General features: G+C 43.2%; 1 long non-coding RNA gene across 5 annotated transcripts in view; it reads left to right on the forward strand.

The window, feature by feature from the left end:
- Positions 1-8,835: 8,835 nt before the first annotated feature.
- LOC307220159 overlaps positions 8,836-17,296 on the forward strand; it is a 45,979-nt gene continuing 37,518 nt past the window's right edge. For 2 of the 5 annotated variants that reach the window (XR_013840728.1, XR_013840729.1), the window contains exon 1: positions 13,004-13,058. This is a non-coding gene — a long non-coding RNA (uncharacterized lncRNA). Of the gene's footprint in view, positions 9,068-13,003; positions 13,059-13,404; positions 13,564-17,296 lie in introns of those variants that run through there. The other 3 variants (XR_013840730.1, XR_013840731.1, XR_013840727.1) reach the window with 2 other exon arrangements.

Genomic DNA, 17,296 nt, shown 5'->3' on the forward strand with positions numbered 1-17,296 from the left:
TAGAGTCTCATCAAGCACTGCTGAGACGCTTACTCTGGCCTGGCTGCTTCAGCTGAACACTAACAATCTCGCCCTCTCCCCCTCCCTCCCTCCTTCATATTCTTAATATTGGAGAAATATATTGTAAGGGGCAAACTCCAGTCCTCTTAGCTGCATTCAGAATTTGGTCAACGTTTATGAACATCAGCAGAATGATTGGAAAAATATATATTTCTTTGAATTCTAGTGATTATTTTTTTTGCACACAAATGCATTTTATCACACTACCCCCTGCAAATTTTAGCTTGTAGCATCCAAGTGGAGAGTTCCACTGCCCTCCTCCCCTTTTAAGTTTCCTGCATTATTTCTTTGCCCACCACCCGTCTGAACAAACATACAAAGGAACAAAAGAGAGGTTTCGGATCTGGATGAGGGGCAGCAACCGTATAAGAGGTTTGCAAGAGGCAATCAAGACTATTGACCCCAATAGAGAGAATACTTGCCAGATAAAAGGCTGCTTGATCCGGTGATCTGGTCTCATGGTTCACGGCAATTAAGGGGAGTTTCAGCTGGAGCGAGAACTTACCATTAAAGAACTTTTGCACATCTGCCTACAAAGCAGCCGGCTTTGTAGTCCATGTAGTTTCACATTCATCAACTAGAATTTCAGCAAGGGTAAAGAGTTTAACAGTAATCAACTACATTGCAGCTGGCTTTGTTGTTCACATAATTGTACACCTATCAATGAGAGTTTTGGCAAGAGTTTGAAACATCTTCAGATGCATTCTAGGAAAGAGTTCAACTTAAAAGGCTTGTTGAATGAGGGAGGGCTTCAGTAGGCACCAAAATGATAATAGAGATGGTGTCTGTCTAATATTCAAGGAGAGGGAATTCCAAAGGGGAGGTGCCAATATACTAAAGGCACAATTCCTCCTGATAAGATGTCTCTGCAGGAGGCTATCTAAGGGGTGATATTTTTTATGCCTGAGTAGAATTGTCAAGATGCAGCTTTCCTATATCTGTAAGAAACTGGCCTTAGAGACCCAGGTGAAAACAGTGGTTGAATTGGGGGTAAAGGCAACAGCCCCCAAGGGCTTACTAACAGGAGTATGGAGAGCATTAAGTGAACAACTGGTTGAAGGCAGAAATGGGGGATCAAGTAAAATATGCCTGCAGCTGAAGTGAGTACAGTGGTACCTTGGGTTAAGAACTTAATTGTTCTGGAGGTCTGTTCTTAACCTGAAACTGCTCTTAACCTGAAGCACCACTTTAGCTAATGGGGCCTCTCGCTGCCACCGCACCGCCACAACGCGATTTCTGTTCTCATCCTAAAGCAAAGTTCTTAACCCGAGGTACTATTTCTGGGTTAGCGGAGTCTGTAACCTGAAGGGTCTGTAACCTGAAGCGTCTGTAACCCAAGGTACCACTGTAAAAAGAACAGGCAAAATGAGATTGTTGTTGAGGAAATCTTTTTGTAGAAAAGATAGCTATAGTCGGGGCTGTTATTGGTGACTAAAGGAAGTTCCCAAGTGTGAAAATCTATCAGGAGGAATTGTTTCCACCCATAAATAACAAAACAAATTTATGGAGGGTCAAATTCTGAAAAACAAGCTGCTGGCTTCAAAACAGGCCTGTGTGTTGATCATCTATAGATGGGTTCTCCTCTTACCCTTGCTAACACCGATAACACACATGCTCTGCAGGCAGATTGTGTCCCAAGGCTGCTCCCATTGGAATCTCCAGTGAGAAGGACCAAGAAGCATATGATGGGGCAAGACCTCGTCCTGAAACCCTGGAGAGCCGCTGCTAGTCAGGATAGAAAATACTGGGGTAGATGAATGCAGAGGCTGAGTTGCATCACTGCAACTGATCTGGATAGAGCTGGAGCATGGTGGGACAGTGGTAAGGTTAGGGCTCCATGAGCATACCAGCAGAGCCAATCCAATGGTCTGTCTGATGCTACCACTGGCGTGCCTGCACAGCTCCGACTGTTCCGCTGCCCTGCCTCATGCCCATTGTCAGGTGTGAGCCAGGCATAAATCACACCGAGCAAGTTGGAGTTAACTCTTTATTATCAAGATCATGATCTGCACAGGAGTGACAGGCCTAATAAGCACAGCAACTCATCTCCGGCAGGTCTTGCCCCCATGAAGCAGCTGACTAAGCCCCTCCTCTCCAGGATTTTCCCCAAGCAATCAGAGACTTGCACCTGCGTGCCTGGCTTTGCTCCTCCCGCTTCATGCCTCCTGGTCCTGGGAAACCAGGGAGTAGGGGAGCTTGTTGCAGCAGCAAGGGGAGACACCTGTGACTCTTCATCAGTCTGACTCATCTTTGCCTCTTCATTTTTTCATTTCACTTTTAATTTGTATACCGTCTTTCTATTTTACAATACCCAAAGCAGTTTACAAGCTGAAGAAACAAAGAATGTACACCTTATAACAATCCAATCCAATACAAAAATGTGAAAATAAAACATAACTTTAAAATAAGCAACTTATATTAAATAAAGTAATATTCAACAATCCATTACGGGCATAGGCAAACTCGGCCCTCCAGGTGTTTTGGGACTACAACTCCCATCACCCCTAGCTAACAGGACCAGTGGTCAGGGATGATGGGAATTGTAGTCTCAAAACATCTGGAGGGCCGAGTTTGCCTATGCCTGATCTATTAGAATAGTATAGAATAATATTAAATATCAGCATATAAAAATTAAACCGAAATCCACTCTTAAACAACTATAATAAATAATTTCTAAACTATAATCAATAAAAACTCACAGTGCATAAAATAATACAATACAAATTGAGAAGCAGAGACCGGAGGGTGGGGCAAGGCAGGTACAAGAAGGCCTTGCCTAATGAAGTCTCTCACTTCTTGGCCTCCCTCATCTCCTGCTTCAGCTTCTACCTCTGATTCTGTACTTCTCTCTGCCACAGACTCTCCCAGCTCACTAAGCCCTGCTATCTCTTCAGCTTCTGGCACCTCTGCTTCCCAGCCTTTTCCCTCTTGTCCCTCCAACCACTCATTACTGTCCCACCACCAATCCCCTGGCTCTGAGCCTTCTTCCCTTGGGGGTCCACCACCTGGTTCCTCCCACCATTCCTCTGCCTCCAGCCAGTCCATGACACCCATTCATGTAAGCTGAAGCCATGCTGCTTTGGGGAGGGAAGCTCTGCCACAACACATGGGCCACGACCGTAGCTTCCAGCGCCTGCTATTCATAATCCATTTTATATATAAGGAAGAGGCTGAGCTATGACAGTTTTCAGGTTTTTTGTCAAACAAACAAACAAACAAATGTGTTTTTGTTTTGTTTTCCATGAAGGTGTTTAACATGAGGGTGGTATTTCAGCTATGGTTATTCCACCACCATATAGGAAAGATGTTCAACAAGATGTAGCCAATGGCTTTAGATTTCTGAAGAGCAACTCTCCAGTCAGACAGCAACGTGCCATCTTGCCAGGCCTTGGAAATGGATTGTGCATGGCATGAAATCAGTGGCTGACCCTTCTACTTGCTTTTACTGCCTGCCAGGCTTGGCAGGGGAAGGAGGGCCTGCATTCCAGATACACAAACTGGCATCTCGTGCAGTTTAGGAGATTTACAGTGGGATCTGTAAGAGGATGGCACTTCCAGGAAAATGTGGCTGTACACATTTTCACTCGCTCTCCTCTGTGCTTCGGCATCTTCGTCAAAGCCAGAAGTTTGAGTTTCCAGTGGTGTGCCTTCCCTTTCTTGATTTGCTTACTTACATCCCCTCTCTCTAGCCTAGAGCTGCGTTCCCGAGATGTTGTCTGGTTACAGCGTTTGCCAGCTTAACCAAGTATCTTGTAAGGAAATCATTTCTAATAAAGCTGGAATGCTGGAGTTTATCATTTTATAAGTGCAGGTCAGGATCTAGTTCACTATGTTAAACTCTCCTTGCTGCATATGATTTTTCAAGCTTTGTCAAGAACAAAAAAGTTCCAAGGATGTGCAAAGCATAGCTGCTTGGTTTCCATGGAGACACTGCTAGTTAGGCTATGGAAATTCTGAAAAGGCCAGAGGATGAGTGACAATACAAGGCCTTAGCGGCTGATCTGAGGAGCCAGACTGAATTAATGAGATTTTTCACAGAGAGTTATTAGCGAGACTAGCACGGTGTGGCACTTAGGCCTGCTTTCGTTTTTCTCAGCTGTAGTCTTGGAAAGCAGGCATGGAAAGATTTAATTGCTATTTTTAAGCCCTTTAAGATTATTTTAACCTATAACATTTAAAGGATGTAATGAAAAGCAGGTTTGTTTACTTTTTAAAAAAACCATACACACATTTTGTTACTGTTACTGCTGGGGTGTTGTTGTTTCCTTCCCTTCCTTCTTCCTTTCTTTTTATTAGTGACAGTTGCTCTTTCTCTGTACAGCAATGGGACAGTCAATAGTACTTATTATACTGAGCAGCTAATTCCCACATGCTGAGAACACATTACTACTCAAAGTAGGTTATCTGGAGTTCCATTTAGAACCAAATGAGTGATACTGTGGCAGTGGCATTAAATTTTCCTAGGGCTGTATTAATTTATTACTACTCCTAATACAAACTGTTAATTCTGGCCTGAAATCAGTAGTTCTTTGAGGCACTACTGTATATATTTTTTTACTCAGCCCGATTTTCCTTTCTCAGAAATAGTAATATAGACATCTTCAGTGCGCCGTTTAAATATAAAACACAATTTGTTTTCTCCCCATTTTTCTCAATTGAGTTCCCAGATGGAGGGGAGAAATCACTCCAATTTTTGTGTTATTAAATCATGATAATAGCCTACTCTCAAGAATTCTAAAAACAACACTAAGCAGATGCAAGTACCTAACTATACAATCTTATACCTGTCTCCTCAGAAATAAGCCCAATTGGATTCAGTGGGACTTACTCCCATGTCAGTTTGTATAGGATTATAACTTGCAGTGGAGCAAAATTCATTTATTGCCTGCAGCCAAGAGTAGATTCTAAAAATATAAGAGTTTGGAATAGGGATGGGAATCACTCATAGGAATGGAAAAACCCCTATGCTTCCTAATTGCTTGTACTCTTTTGAACTAAGTAGAAGCAACAGGAGAAACAATGAGGTCACCTTCTAAATATAGAATGAGATTAAGGGAGGAAGAGAAATTTGATTCAGTTCACATTTAAAGGCAATCCTACAAAAACCATACTTTTCATAAACAATGCAGGAATTGATGCCCAGGCATCCTTTGAAATTCCAGCTTCTATGAATAATGCACTGCAATTCTCTAGCCAAGTAATGCATATACCAAGGTTAAGCTTTCATAAAAGTGCATATATTACAGAAAATAAGTTACACGAAAATACTTCAAAAATGTCAAAAATATGTTTACTGGGGGGAAATGATGCGGTTGAAATGTGGAGCACAGAATTTCAGTTTGGGGAAAATAAGAAACTTGGAGAAGTGAATTTTGTCCACCTCCAAATAAGACATGTGTACTGAGTGGCATATGAACATGCTTTATTTATGCAGTTGTGTCATTGGTCTTTCTAGTCCAGTTTTGGTTGTTATAGCCAGGGGATGCTTCTAACCTACTTTACAGGGTTGTTGTGAGGATAACAAGGAGAGGACCTTGAGTTCCTTGGAGCGAAGGTGGGATGTGAATGTAATAATAATAAACAGTATAATGTTGATTAAACTACAAATAAATGGTCACCTTTTTTTTTTTAAGTTAACCAAACTTCATGTAAAAAGTGTAGAGGAGTGTTAGTGGTGGTGAGGGAGCATCTTCCTCAACTTGTATCATTAATAGCTTTAAAAAATTGAGTCAGGCACATACACACCATAGTAAAGCCAGAGTTCTCAATAGCCTTTGATGGTCCAGTGTGTTAGAATGCAGAGGGGAAGGGTGTTTTCCTTTCAGCTACAACACAGCTCTGTATCTGCTGAAATCAGTAGCCTTGGAATAGTGGGGTGACTTGCTGGGGAATTGCGGCTACTTGGTGTGGGAGCAGGTGGCGCTGTGGTCTAAACAAGAGCAATGGGGTGAGCTCTCATTGATCTGTGCCAGCCTCTGCCAACCTAGCAGTTCAAAAGCACGCCAGTGCAAGTAGATAAATAGGTACCACTGTGGTGGAAAGGTAAACAGTGTTTCCATGTGCTCTGGCCTCCATCACAGTGTTCTGTTGCACCAGAAGCGGCTTAGTCATGCTGGCCACATGACCCGGAAAGCTGCCTGTGGACAAACGACGGCTCCCTCAAACTGAAAGCGAGATAAGCGCCACAATCCCATAGTTGCCTTTGACTGGACTTAACCATCCAGGGGTCCTTTACCTTTTAACCTTTTACCTGCTGCTACTTGGAAAAACACACACACAAAACCACCCTCTCATCCATATGTTACTGGGAGATGTAAAACCATAACATTGCTTCTGCGTAATCCACAACAAAAGCACATGCAAGCAACATTCCACAGATTCCTGTACAGTAGACTAATCCACTTAATCTCACTGTTAGTGCCTCTCACAGGAATTTCACAGGCATTTTTTATTTTATGGTTTGTAACATTTCTGATTAGTGTCTCTGTGTTGTTGTTTTTTGTTATTGTCATTGTTTTCAATCTCACCAAACTGGTGTTGTTCTTATGCATGTTTAAACACTAGCATCTTTAAACGATCTATATTTTTCCAGTCCTTCCAATAGATTCTCTTGCCATACTGCTGTATTTCTGCTCTCAGAGTTAATAAGCGTTTGTTTTTTAAAAAAAGATTATTATTTTTAAAGGAGCTGTCAGATCCCTTGAAGAAGGAAAAGAACCCTGATCAAAATATTTGGAGGTAATTTTCTTTTTTCCTTTGTATTAGCAAATGATAAATATGAGACAGAAATTATGTGGGTAATGGGACAATTGACTTAAAAAGATAAATTAAAGTGACATGTAAATTGCTCAAAGAGCACTGCAGTGCAAATGGTATATATGACAATTAATGGACCCCTGAACAGATTTACAAGGCAATCCTATAAACAAGAAGTTAAACTGAGCCAGATTACAATATGCCAGGATTCAATCTAAATCATCCCCCCACATATCACTTCACCAGTGTTTGTCCACAGACAGTTTTCCAGGTCATGTGACTAGCATGACTAAACCGCTACTGATGCACAGAGGACTGTGACGAGTGCCAGAGTGCACGGAAATGCCAATTACCTTCCTACCGCAGTGGTACCTATTTATCTACTTGCACTGGTGTGCTTTTGAACTGCTAGGTTGGCAGAAGCTGGGACAGAGCAACGGGAGTTCACCCCATCACTCAGATTTGAACTACCGACCTTCCAATCGACAAGCCCAAGAGGCTCAGTGGGTTAGACAACAGTGCCACCCACGTCCCTAAAGCTCCCAGAGCAGCACACAGGGTAGGGAGGGTTCGTTGGGTGTTACAAGCTGATATGCGTGCACAGATTGAGTCTTTGTAATAGCACAACATTGAATTCCATCCCATATGAGAAATAAAAGAAGCAATAAAAATACAATTAAAATCAATATAAATATTTAATGCAATGGATGTGCCCTCTCCCATCTTCAGCCACAAATTCAGAGGCATGTTGTAGATCACCTGATTTTAGCTTGCAGACCACAGATGGTCCGTGGATCACTGTTTGAGATCCTTCAGTGAGCAGGAGAAATAAATAGACGAGGCTGGCTCAAAAGGAATACATATTTTGATCCAGATAAAATTAATGGTTGCTGTTGATGCCAAGGTGGAGATTTGGAAACTTTTATACATTTTTTTAAAAGCCTGTCAAAACTGAGGCTGATGTAGGGAGGTATTTTAACTGTAGCAACTCCCAAGAACCTGGTATCTAAATTAAGCTAAATTTATCCAAGGATCCCAGGACTGTGTCATGAACAGACACAGAACATTAAAAAATGCACCTGAATGGCTTTAAATAAACCCAGAATGAAACAGATAAGCACAAAGTAATACAGTGGTAGGGACGCGGGTGGCACTGTGGGTTAAACTACAGAGCCTAGGACTTGCCGATCAGAAGGCCGACGGTTCAAATCCCTGTGACGGGGTGAGCTCCCGTTGCTCGGTCCCTGCTCCTGCCAACTTAGCAGTTCGAAAGCACCTCAAAGTGCAAGTAGATAAGGTACCGCTCCGGCGGGAAGGTAAACAGCATTTCCGTGCGCTGCTTTGGTTCGCCAGAAGCGGCTTAGTCATGCTGGCCATATGACCCGGAAGCTGTACGCCGGCTCCCTCGGCCAATAAAGTGAGATGAGCGCTGCAACCCCAGAGTCGGCCACGACCTGACCTAACGGTCGGGGGTCCCTTTACCTTTAATACAGTGTTACCTTGGGTTAAGAACTTAATTTGTTCTGGAGGTCCGTTCTTAACCTGAAATTGTTCTTAACCCGAGGTACCACTTTAGCTAATGGGGCCTCCTGTTGCCGCCGCCGCGCAATTTCTGTTCTCAACCCGAGGTACTATTTCTGGGTTAGCAGAGTCTGTAACCTGAAGCGTCTGTAAACCGAGGTAGCACTGTAGTGGCTGATATTGGTATCTGTAATAGAGATAGCCAGGAGAGAAAGGAGAGAAAGACTTCAGTGAGCAAGAAAGGGATGTAGAAAATATAAGTTGTGATGTGAGGACACAATCCATCCTAAATTACCATTGTTTTCAATGAAAATATAAGCATGCATTTAACTTTTCCCCACTGAAATCAGTGAGACTTTAAAGCTGCAGTCCTGACTCCTGTGGAAGCTCACTCAAGACTGAGTCCCATATAACTCAGTGGGATCAGGTAACATGATGGATGGATTGCAGTGCTATTTTTATAGAAAAAGAGGTGCCAGAACTCACCATGAACACCTCCCTCATTCTCTTATTATGGCAACGGCACCCACCTAAGAGATACCAGAGCTGAGTTCTGGCGAGTTCCAGCTGAAAAAAGCCCTGATGGATTGTATCCTAAAAATCCTTGTCTTTCTAGAAATCCTAGAGTATTTATCTGTCAGCAATGTGACCTCTCAGTCCTCTCTACTCTGGATTTTACTCTCCATATTTCACAGAATGCAATGAAGCTGAATGATTCAGGACAGATAAGGTAAGGTACTTCTTCATGCTGCACAGACTTATATTATGGAACTTGCTTTCACAGGAGGCAGCAATGGCCATGAACTCTGATGGCTTTGAAAGAGGAATGGACTAATTCATGGAGAAGAAGGCTATCAATGACTTCAAGCCCCAATGGCATCTGGGCAACTGCTGTGTGAACAGCTCACTGTGAGATGGACCACTGGCCTGATCCAGCAGGCTCTTCTTAAGCTATGTTCTTAAGCATAGTAACTCTCAACAGAAAACATGGTTTTCTAGTTTGCTTGTTGTTAACAATAGGAACCCGCTAGGGTTTCTAACTGACCAGCAAAAAATCCAGCCTGGTCTGTTTCTAGTAGCTTGTTCTGCAGAAATCAGCAGGCAAAAGTTGCATGGTGCAATGATAGCAGGGGGGCAGTAAAATAGTTGGCAACTTTAAAAACAACCATGGAAAGCTAGCATTTCATTTGGGAATGAGCAGAGATTATCCCAAATTCCAAGTTCAATACCCACAAACTCTTCCTTTTCAAGGCAAACAGATTTACCTAGATAATTCATCAGGCAAAACATGCAGCCAATGAACATCCCTATAATTATACTATCATTTATCAAAGATTTTCCCCTTCATGTTCAGCCCTCAATTATAGTTCATTCTTCATTTCTGAGGCAGACACCACTAACAGCTAAGCATGTTAAAACTCAAAACAGAATCATCCATCACTTTTTTTCTTAAGCCATTCAACGTGTATTTGACAAGATGATCATGAGTGATGTTGGTGTTTTCTTTCCTGAAGCTGATAAGAGATTGGCAACAACTTCACAGAGCACACTGGCCAATGAACCAGGCTGTCAGATGATGAGATAAGCTAAGATGCTGCGTCTTACAGAGCTCATGCATGTATACAGTGACAGCCAATGTTACCAGTTGCAAGGGAACAAATAGCTCTGGTGGAATATAGGTATTGTTCATTCAAACCTAACCAGCCAATTTTGAACAGTTCAAACAGTTTGCCACCATCTACTCTGATCCATTTTTCTATATGATACCTGTAAGTTTGCTTTTGCCTGGATTGCTTTTAAAATCTGAAGTCTTACTAAGCATTTATGTCTTTCAAAAGGCTATGATATGCAAGATAAGATTTGCAAGGCCTAATATACATTCATGTTCTTTGCAGGAAGATCAGTTAATTCAAATAAAGTTTTAGTGCTCTGGCGCTTCCTATCAAAATGACAACTTCCATTCCACTCTGCTCTACAGCGTCAAACCATTTTGTGGTTGCTAATACCCAGTAATTGTGAGATTTTGACCAGCTTTGGCCCATCTGAAGCTGATACAGGCTCGTCTTATCTTGAGCCCAAGCAGAGTAGTCCACACAGCAGAAGGATAATCAGTATGTGCTACATTCTTTAACTTTATTTCCACTCTATGCTGAGAGAATACAAACATGCATCTTGCCTCTGTGAGAGCAGAGAAGCAACCGTCTCTCTAACAAAGAAACCGAGAGAACAGTGAAAAACAGGAAACCAGTGTACGTCACATCCAGTCTCCCATTCCCGTGGGAATCCAACAGTAACTCTGACTGTGAATGCAAAACAATGTCTTGTGACTGCAGTTGCTGCTCAGTGAGGGAAATAGAAACCAACATCCTCCCCCTTTCTGTGAACATCACTGGGCAGCATGTTCGTACAATATCAATACAAACCCAACTTCTGCACATAGGTACAGTGTTGATCCCTTGATACAATCTTGGACAATACATCAGCAGGAATTTCATTACCTGGCATATAGGACACCGTTACGAGTCCCTTCTGAACACGTTCCCTAGCATGTTGCAACTTCAATTGCAAGTGCTTCGTGCTTTGCTTACAACCTTCAGAATTCAGCAAAGCCAAACATGCTTTGTTGTCCTGGTAAACCTGGATTGGGCATTTGACAGGAATTTTCATGTCTTTGCACAATTGTAACAATCATTCACAATCTTTAAGTGAATAAGACAGTGCATTCAGTTCAGCTTCACAAGTACTTAAGCTAACTGTTGTTTGCTTCTTGCATGACCAATCAAAAAGACCCTGATTGTACATGTAGCAAACTCCAGATGTACTTTTCCTGTCTGTAGTGTCACCTCCAAAACTTGCATCTGCAAATATCTCAAGACCACCAGACTTCTGATTGTTAAATCTCAGTCTGTAATGCATAGTGCCTTTCAAATAGCGAGCTATGCGTTTCAGAGCTTTCCAATCCTTAACAGTAGGATTGCTGACTTGTCTGCTTAGCAAATTACAGCTAACAGCAATGTCAGGTCTTGAACATCTGGCAATGAAGTTCAGTTTACCTAGCACACTTCTGTACAGTGTAGTGTCAGAAAATGCTTCTTCAGTGTCATCTACCTGATAACCTGTCGTCATCGGTGTGTCTACAGGGTTAGCATCCATCAGGTTTAGTTTGCTTAACACATCAGCAATTTTCCGTGACTGGTGAACTAGAATGTTACCATCTTGATCTCTCTCTATTTCCAGAGATAGGTAGTTGTTTACCTCACCAAGATCTTTCATGTCAAAGTGCTCTTTCAGTTGAGCTAGGGCGTTATTGTACATTGTGACATCTTTCCAAAAGAACAAAATATCATCAACGTAAAACAAGCAATACAGCTTCTTTTGCCCCTCCTCTTTGACAAATACACATGGACCAGCTTTCCCTTGCTGAAAACCTAGAGAAAACAATACTTCAGTGAGTTTTGTGTGCCAACACCATGCACTTTGTTTGAGACCATAAAGAGACTTCTTCAGAGCACAAACAAATCCCTGTTTTACCTGTACGCTATCAGGTGGAAGCATATAAAGAGATTCACCTAGAGATCCGTACAAAAACGCTGTATTCACATCGTGGTGACTAACGTGAAGATTCTCTTCTGCAGCAAGCTTGAGCATAAGCCTAATGCTCTCATACCTCACGGTGGGTGAGTAGGTCTCGTGATAGTCTTCACCTGGTACCTGTGAAAAACCTCTGGCTACCAATCTAGCTTTGTGTCTGACTATCTTGCCATTTTGATCAGTCTTCGCTTTGAAGACCCATTTGCTTCCAAGCAGTTTCATTCCTGGAACTACTGGAACTAGCTCCCATGTTTTCTTCCTCTCTAATGAATCAAGCTCAGCCTTCATGGCATTTAACCATAGCTCAGCATCCTTTGAATCCAAATCCTGGATTTCTTGGAAACTTGAAGGTTCAAATACCTTCTTGGAGCTTTTAACAGTTGCCACTGCTGTTTTAGCAAATTCATCAGCAAATCTCTTTGGAGGTCTACCTTTTGTGGCTCTTTGAGACCTGCGAATTAGCCGTAGGTCTTCAACACTCTCCTCTTCCTTCTTAGGAGAAAAGTGGCCTATTGTGAACAATGGCTCCTCCAATTCTTGATCAGAGCTTTCAGAGGTTCGCATAGAGGCTTTCGCACTCTTGAAATCCTCTGAATCACCCGATTCAGTCTCAGACTCAGAATCAGGACCTTCATCAGTGGGTGTGGGTTGTTGCGGCAGCTGTGGCTGCTGCTGTGGCTGTTGCCTATCCTCAGTCTCATCACTGTCATCAGGATAACATTGGAAAATACCCACATTCTCCCCCCACTTGGCATTGTACTCAACACTTCTTGTGAGCCTAATTGTCTTAGAGTCAGTCATCATTATTCTGTAAGAACCTTTCTGATAACCTAGAAAGATACCACGCAATCCACGCTTGCCTAACTTGGAGCTTTGTGGTGTGTGAACCCACATGTCAGAACCAAAAATTCTCATGAGTTTGATGTAAGGCTTCTTGCCAAACATCTTCTCATAGGGGGTACCACCAATCGCTGAAGATAACCTGTGATTATAACTGTAAACAAAACAGGAGAGAAATTCGGCCCAATAACTCTCTGGAAGAGAGTTGCTGCTCAGTGAGGGAAATAGAAACCAACAGTAATGATGAGGCCTCTATCAAATGGAAGAGTTGGAACCTGTCTGGAACTGAGGTGAGTCCATTTGGGCCTTCTAGAATGGTTGTGGAATGAAATCTTTCTCTAGACCTTGAGTGTTGAATGACTTCACAGTATTTGCAACCGCTTCTGCCAGGAATGCTTGGTCCTCACAAAGTATTGGTCAAACTCCTCACATCTCTCCATTTCCATCCTTCTGCTCCCTCTCTCGAGCCAGCATGAGGAGAGCAGATAAGTTCCCTGTCCCTGGTCCTACTGCTGCCCCTCCCTCTGAAAAGCCACTCCTGAAAATCAAAGGAGGGGAACTGTCCAGAACCAGGCTATGCAGGCAACTCACCTGCTTGTACCACAAAAACATAGTTTTCTTCTCAATCCAGAATCATTCGTGCTCAGCCTCAACATGCTGCTTTCAATCTAGAGCTTTGAAAATGACTTGCAAAAAGTAAACATACGTAAGATGGAACTATATCGATCTTCCATTGAAAATGGCAGCCTGTGGCTGAAGTGGCTGTGCACCAAGCCTAATTCGATTTGAATTGGGGTAGGTGTGAATCAGTCTTTTAGCATGTCATGGCTTTTTTCCTGGCCCAAGGATCCCACCCTGCTGTGTGGACTAAAAGCAGACAACTAATGGCACCAGTTGCTTTAGTTCCTGTGCAAAGCAGCATCACTGTCTATGTATGCAAAGCCGACCACATGGGGACTGTGGAGCAGAAAAGGCAGCTCACTGTGGGAAGACTATAAATTCTGTAATAACAGGGCCTTCCTCCTGGGCTTGGCCATCTATCATGTAAATATTTTAGAGTCTGAGTTCATCTCCTGGCTAGAGAGATTTTCTGGCTGCTGTCCCAAACTGACGCAATGCTCTCCATGACTGGGACATTTATTACATGTGCTGCATTAGGCACTCAGTGCATGTAGCAGTAATCAGACCTGGAAGGGGAGGGGGAAGTTTAGGAATATATGTATTTTGATGCTGTTCTACTCTGTACAACCTATGACATCATTTGAAGAAGGCCACACTCCGTATATCGTTCTCCTCTCCCTTCCCTTGCTCTTCCTCCTTCCTCCCCTTTTCCCTTCCCTCTCAACTGTTATAAGAAAAAACTGCTCCTTTCCCCCTTATGCTAGCAGTTTGTCAAACTGTCTTGCCTTTATCTCATCTTACACACGCTTTGCAAATAAGCACGGGGTGATTGATGCACTGCTAACTTCTTTTTTAAAAAGAAGAAGTTGGGCTAACTAAAGCAGCCCTCCCCAAAACCAGTGCTTTGTGGAAATGTAAGGGGAAATCCATCGCTCTGTGCAGTGTCTTAAAAAGTCTTATCTCAGCAAAGAGAGCACAGGGCAGGAGGGGTGAAGGGGGAGAGAAGAGCCTTTTCCAGATAAACAAAAAAGACCTCCAAGGTTCCCTTCTCTCGCACCACTCCCACCTCTTTAACCTGACTGGGCGCCCCTAAAGAATTCACAAAAGCATCTGTGACCCCCTCGTCCCTTTGTAAAAGTGTGCATCCCCTCAAAAGATCACGCCAGGGAAAATCTTGCCTGCTTAATTGCGCCCAAATGTTGCCACCATGGCTATTACAGAAACCTGTTAAAAGTTTACTGCTGGCCTGTGCTGATGGTGAACAGTAAATCAACAGATGAATGTGAAACGTGTCATATTGACTCATGTGGGAGCAGACAATAGAGGCTGAACTTTCTACATTATTATTACTGCTTTCCTTCTGCAGAGATTAAGGAGTGGCTCTGCAATTTGTCATGCACAAGGAGGACGGAGATAATGAAGTGGGGGCTTAGGCAGGCAGACTTGGGATGTTAAATGCTAGCAGGTCTGAGTGACAACTCAGCAGCAAACAGAGCTTCTCTCTCTTTGTTTTACAGTTATACTACAAAGGCTGTGTTCAGGCGGTGCTTTATTCCCTCTTCCTGGCATTTCTGTACCTGTTAATTTTCACATTTTATGTGATCTTTCTCATGATGTAAAATCCATTTCTTGGAATCTAGTGGCAATTTAGTGCTCATTTCCATGTTAGTTGTTTGGAGAGAAAAATTGTTTGCAACCCTGGAAATTCAGAATATTGGGGGCAGGTTTGCTTATGTAACAAATTTTGGGGCTATAGTTTGGCATACCTCCTAGTGAACCATGGGGAAACAGAACTGTGCATGTCCAGAAAGGGTGAGGGAGTTTGTTGTTGCATCACACCAATCCACTAACATGAGAGAAAAGCTACAGTTCCCCCATGCAACAGGTAAGGTAAAGGTAAATGGATCCCTGACCATTAGGTCCAGTCGTGGCCGACTATGGGGTTGCAGCGCTCATCTCGCTCTATTGGCCGAGGGAGCCAGCGTACAGCTTCCAGGTCATGTGGCCAGCATGACTAAGCCGCTTCTGGCGAACCAGAGCAGCGCATGGAAACACTGTTTACCCTCCCCCTGGAGTGGTACCTATTTATCTACTTGCACTTTGACGTGCTTTCGAATTGCTAGGTTGGCAGGAGCAGGGACCGAGCAACGGGAGCTCACCCCATTGCGGGGATTCGAACCGCCGACCTTCTGATCAGCAAGTCCTAGGCTCTGTGGTTTAACCCACAGTGCCACCCGCGTCCCAATGCAACAGGTACTGCAATGCAAAAGGAACCAGTGAAATTAATGCAATAAACCAGAGGTGGCCAACTTCCAAGAGACTGTGATCTACTCACAGAGTTAAAGACTGACAGTGATAGATCCCCTTTTTTTGGGTTTCAGGTTAAAGTTGTTGAGCTTTCTTTGGGAAGGAGGAAGGCCCATTTGGGGGGGGGGTTGGGTCAAAGTTGTTGAGTTTTTTCATGGAAGGGAGCTTTCTTGCTGAGTTTTTTTTAGGGGACCCACAGTTGTTCAGCTTCTTTGGGGGGAGTCAATGATCTACCAGTGATCTACTGCAGACATCCAGTGATCTTCCGATAGATCACGATCTACCTGTTGGACATGCCTGCAATAAACCTCACATCTGAATGCAGCCAAAGTTAAAGCAGTCTCCCCTCCCCCAGGTTTATCTACTCAGTTTCTCCCTCTGTGGAATCCCCTGGATTTGATATTAAGCTCTTTAAATACCTCTGCTGTGTTGGATAGGAAGACACTGTGGCCTTTGTATGCCTTTCAGTGTTAAAAAGAACACTCTGCATTATTGTAGTAAAGTGGGAGAATGGTAAAATGTGGCTGATCACATATTCTCCAAGTATACTAGGTGCAGTGGATGTTCTCATTGTATCATGTGGGCATCTCAATTTGCAAGCGCCAAGACCCAGCAGTCAAAACAGCCAACAATCAGCTGACTGTCAGCACTTGCAGATCATAACACAGCTTACGTCAAAGGCACACCATGTAAGAAATCAGGTGGAGGCCAGGTAGGCGTGGTTGAAATGGCTTGGTGGGCCAGATGGGGAGGCATGCCTGGAATGCAGACTCCCCACCACTGAATTAAGCCCCTAGACATGTGATGCACTCAGTGCTGAGAGTTAGTTCACAGTAATCCCTTTGTCTTTCCTTAAGAAATGTTGTGAGTCTGTCAAGCATTCCAGATGGCAGACAAACAAAACGTACCACACGAGATATCCAACGAAACTCACTTAAAAAGAAACAACCCAAACAGTTCATAAAACAGCTGGAAGCCAGTTCATTTATAGGCAACTTTTATGGTTATAAAAGATCAGCTGTTGGGACAAACTTTCTTAAGATGACAAACTTCACACGAAAATGCTGATAAATTTTCAGGGAGATGCCACCCTCTAAAAATCCACTGAGTGGAGACATGGGGAACCAACCTTAAAATTAGGAAGGTGAGAAACTGGGAGAAACCAAAATGGGCAAATTGACCTAGCTGGGACTGAGTGTGTGTAAGGAGCAGCGGCTCCCTTCTTACCTAGAGTGCAGGGCCAAGGAAGGGACAGGGACTTGTTCTCCAGCTGCTGCTGCCTGTGCAGCTACTCACAGCTGGTGAGGGGCAAAATAAAAATACGTGAAAGGAGAGCTTATCCTCATAAGAGGATAACATGTAAGCCAGCCAAGACAGATCTATCCCCTCCCCAAATACCTTTCTTTAAAAGGGTCATATTCATTGGGGAGAGCAGATTTGGTCTTTATTAGTATTATTTCCTTTAAGCTCCTGAAAAAGCAAACTTGAAAGCCAACTGAATTGTGCCAGTACATTCAAATGGCAGAATGTCTGTTTCCTTTTCATTTACAATTTGGAGTGGCCACTGAGGATGTGCTGGGTGCGGGGGAGGGGGGGGAAG

Source organism: Podarcis cretensis (assembly GCF_951804945.1).
Source record: "Podarcis cretensis genome assembly, chromosome: 7".
Lineage (NCBI taxonomy): Eukaryota > Metazoa > Chordata > Lepidosauria > Squamata > Lacertidae > Podarcis > Podarcis cretensis.